Consider the following 4983-nt stretch of genomic DNA (forward strand, 5'->3'; position numbering starts at 1 on the left):
GAGGTATAAGAGTTTGTGATGGGTACTTGGTATGTCTTGACTTGGCGTAGATCTCCCCAGCAACGGCGCCAGAAATCCTTCTTGCTACCTCTTGAGCATGCGTTGGTTTTCCCTTGAAGAGGAAAGGGTGATGCAACAAAGCAGCGTAAGTATTTCCCTCGGTTTTTGAGAACCAAGGTGTCAATCCAGTAGGAGACCATGAGCGAGTCACCTCGTACCTAAACAAACAAATAAGAACCTCGCAACCAACGCGATAAAGGGGTTGTCAATCCCTTCACGGCCACTTGCAAGAGTGAGATCTGATAGAGATAATAATAATAAGATATATTTTTGGTATTTTTATGATATAGATTGAAAGTAAAGATTGCAAAATAAAATAGATTGGAAACTTGTATGATGGAAAATAGACCCGGGGGCCATAGGTTTCACTAGTGGCTTCTCTCAAGATAGCATAAATATTACAGTGGGTGAACAAATTACTGTTGAGCAATTGACAGAATTGAGCATAGTTATGAGAATATCTAGGTATGATCATGTATATAGGCATCACGTCCGTGACAAGTAGACCGACTCCTGCCTGCATCTACTACTATTACTCCACACATCGACCGCTATCTAGCATGCATCTAGAGTATTAAGTTCATAAGAATGGAATAACACTTTAAGCAAGATGACATGATGTAGAGGGATAAACTCATGCAATATGATATAAACCCCATCTTTTTATCCTCAATGGAAACAATACAATACGTGTCGTTTCCCTTTCTATCACTGAGATCGAGCACCGCAAGATTGAACCCAAAGCTAAGCACTTCTCCCATTGCAAGAAAGATCAATCTAGTAGGCAAAACCAAACTGAAAATTCGAAGAGACTTGCAAAGATAACCAATCATACATAAAAGAATTCAGAGAAGATTCAAATATTGTTCATAGATAATCTTGATCATAAACCCACAATTCATCAAATCTCGACAAACACACCGCAAAAGAAGATTACATCAAATAGATCTCCAAGAGAATCGAGGAGAACTTTGTATTGAGATCCAAAGAGAGATAAGAAGCCATCTAGCTAATAACTATGGACCTGAAGGTCTGAGGTAAACTACTCACACATCATCGGAGAGGCTATGGTGTTGATGTAGAAGCCCTCCATGATCAATGCCCCCTCCGGCAGAGCGCCGGAAAAGGCCCCCAAGATGGGATCTCACGGGTACAGAAGGTTGCGGTGGTGGAATTAGGTTTTCGTGGTGCTCCCCGATGTTTTCAGGGTACGTAGGTATATATAGGAGGAAGAAGTAGGTCGGTGGAGCCACTAGGGGCCCACGAGGGTGGAGGGCGCGCCCCCTGCCTCGTGGCTTCCTTGTTGGTTGCTTGACGTCCACTCCAAGTCCTCTGGATCAAGTTTGTTCCAAAAATCACGCTCCCGAAGGTTTCATTCTGTTTGTACTCCGTTTGATATTCTTTTTCTGCGGAACACTGAAATAGGCAAAAAACAGCAATTTGGGTTGGGCCTCTGGTTAATAGGTTAGTCCCAAAAATAATATAAAAGTGTATAAATAACACTACTAGGGAAAACCCTAGCAGTAGCGCTGGTTTTGTGCTCACTAGTAGCGCGGGTAGGCGCGCTACTAATAAGGCGCTACAGCTATTGCTTAGCAGTAACGTGTGCTGCACGCGCTACTACTAGGACAAATAGCTGCAGCGCTTGTTCACTCCCACGCTGCTGCTAATGTAACTACTAGCAGCGTGTTTTCTTTCCATCGCTACTAGTATTTTTTTATTTTTATTTTATTTTTAGTGTATTTATGCGCCATCGTACAAATATTGGTACAATACCAGGTATGAGGTTTACATCATTATGTCCATAACAGTGTGTCAAATGAAGGTGGATTACGTTCAAGTGGAGGCAATATGTGGTGCATGTCAAAAGTATACTACTAATCCAAACTTGATCTAGTTTGGACTAGTAGTACTTTCGATGTGCACCACATGTTGCCTCCACTTGAATCTAATCCGCCAGCACAAGCTATTTAATCATCATCATAATCATTAGCACCAACAATATTTATTTAATCACCACTAACACTAGCTAATAATAATCATCAGTCATTACCACCAACACTAGCTATTTTATCATCATAGTAATAGTGTAGCACATCATCATCCTCAAACTCATTTCTAGCTAATCACTCCTACTGCTCTCTCTTAGGTAAAACAACATAAAACATGTGTAGCTCTCCTCCTTGATCAAGTTGGAGCATGCAGATGAACCTGTCTCCTAATTTTGGGTAGCACATCTGTTTGCTGCCCCCTAGTACTTGTCTGCGCTCCCCCATCACATATCTGGTCCAGTCTTGCACTATTAAGCATTCATCGCTGATCTTGAATGCACTAAAGTAACATGTAGGATATCTTGGCCGTAAGCTAATAATACTCATGGTACCTTTAGTCTCGATCCCATAAGGCACAACATTCATCGGGAGTCCCTGTTGAAGAACATCGTATGGTCACATACTTAGCAATGAAGTTTAGCTTCACAAATAATGTATGGAAAAGATGCACTGGGGAAATAGTAAAAATCTTACCATCCTTCCTAAATAGATGTGACCGTAGTTCATGACGAACACTATTGGTCGCACGTTTTCAGTACTAAGATTTCTAAGTCCAGGAAGAAAATTTGTCTTGACGGTATCAAGATCCTCAAGCCATGAAACATAATGACTTAGCTCCTCGCAGTTTAGTTCAGCCCCGGGACAGTAGTAGGTCCTGTCTACCAAGCGTTGGACATGTTTGCTTGCATTGAAATAAGCTGACAATACAAATTAGTTGTCAACTATTTTTGAATAAACAATATCAAAGACATAAATATGGTTGAGAAACTTACATTTTGGTGTAACTGGAGGCGTCTGCACATCGACCCAGTTGTCGGTATTACTTTCAATATCATCTTCCGGACGAATATCAAAGGTGATAACCATATCAGGCTGAAATGCATAAGTCTTGCATAGTGCTCGCCATGTTTTGCATCCAAAATAGGTGTAGTCTTCTGAATTGTATAATTTTGCATGGAAAATATAACCATGCTCGGTCTTCAAATAAACTTTCTTTACCTCCATAGTATGACTGAAACCTATCTTATCCAATACAAAAACTCTTGCATGGCAGGGGATACGCTAGTAGAATAGTAAAAAAAATATAAGTTGAAGCAAATGAAGCAGATGTCATGCTTAATTACGAAAAAAGACTTGTCGTTGTGACTTACTGTATCCACTTCAAAGTTCTCGTCCAGCTTGATGCTGAAGCGCCTATCATCATCTAGGAAGATTCCGTCGCACAGGCCGCGCTCGTCTTCGCAGTATTTGCAAATACCGAAATCCTTTTTGTCGTCAGACATTTCCTATGTTCATAGTTAAAACATTAATTGAAAATCGATAGAAGACAACTACCAAGATACTCAACACACAAATCCGGGGCACTCGATATTTCCTACATATTCTGGCAAAAGTCATGCCACAATTCACGGAAAAATCCGGCATGACCTTTGCTAAAATAGGATATATCGAGCGCCTGAAATTTGCCGGAACGGAAATGAATCAACACTCCGGCAAAACATAGGCCACTCGGAGGTGTAACCTGCAAACATGACCGTCCACTTGGATATTGAGCAACACAAGATATACATTTCAAAATATCTTATAAGACTCAAATTAGCATGCATTCAATAAGCAAAAGTAAATCATCTCATGCGTCCGTACATCGTCGAATATTATCACTAATACATCCCGAATAGTGTCATACATATAACATCACTAGTACAACTAAAAACCTAGCACACGACGGGTATCGGCGCGGGCGGTGGACACCCACAGAGAAGGAACCATCACGGGATTATAGCTCCAGTGAGATCCCTGGAGAACCTGCCAGGTATTGGAGAACCTGTGCTCCAACGCATACAAGTAGCGACGGACGTGCGCGTCCTCCTCACTGACATGGTGACGCACCACCTCCACGGAGTCCTCGAGCCTCTGGACCGTCACTGGCCCACGCGACCGCCACCAAAGAAGGTTCGGGTCAATGACAGGCTGGCTCCTCACCAACCTGCGCCCCCCGGTAGGTAGCGCCTCCCAATACCACCCCGGCGGAGCCCAGTCCCGGACATGGCCCATCTGGTCAAGAAGGTGTCGTCCTCTACCGACTCGATGACGAGGATGTGGGATAGGCATCGTCCACGTCGATGCGGGAAAATTGCTTTAACTAAAAAAATAGCAACAAGTTCTTACTAACTAGTTCTATTAATTCAACTAGTTCTTACTAAAAATAAACTTACTATAAATAAAAATATTCTAGTACCTAATTAGTACCTAGTTCTTACTAACTAGTTCTTACTAACTAGTTCCAACTATAAAGTGAAATAAGTGGTCAAATTTTACTCGTTTTATGATTCATCTTAGAAATTTGATTCGTTTCCACCCTTACATGAACCCTAACTCATTTGAGCCGCATCCGCATCCGATTCGTTTCCACCCTAACTAATTTGATGGAGGTAGAAACCCTAGGCAGAGGTAGGGGAGAGGGAGGAGCAGGCGTGATCACCTCGGGTGCCTGCGACGAGGGAGGGGCAGGCGGCGTCGAGGTCGTGGTCGGGGCTCCGGGGCGGCGTTGAGGTCGGGGGCGGGGGCGGCGTCCGGGGAGGCATTGAGGTTAGGGTCGGGGGTGGCGTCCCGGGCGGCGTTGAGGTCGGGGGCCGGGCCAGCGTTGAATCTGGGGTCGGGGCGGCATGGGGAGAGTGCGCGGCGGCCGAGGGGCGACGGCGGCAGCGAGAGTGGAGTTGATTTGGGGGATGAAGTGGCCGTGGGGAAGGACGAACCACGTGGTTAAGTCAGAAGTACCAGTAGCGCGTTCCAGAAAGGGCGCTGCTGCTACGTTAGCTACAGTGCGTTCTGAAATACACACTGCAGCTATAGCGATTAGCAGTAGCGCTGG

Source organism: Triticum aestivum, chromosome 2A, assembly GCF_018294505.1.
Source record: "Triticum aestivum cultivar Chinese Spring chromosome 2A, IWGSC CS RefSeq v2.1, whole genome shotgun sequence".
In the NCBI taxonomy this organism is placed as follows: Eukaryota; Viridiplantae; Streptophyta; class Magnoliopsida; order Poales; family Poaceae; genus Triticum; species Triticum aestivum.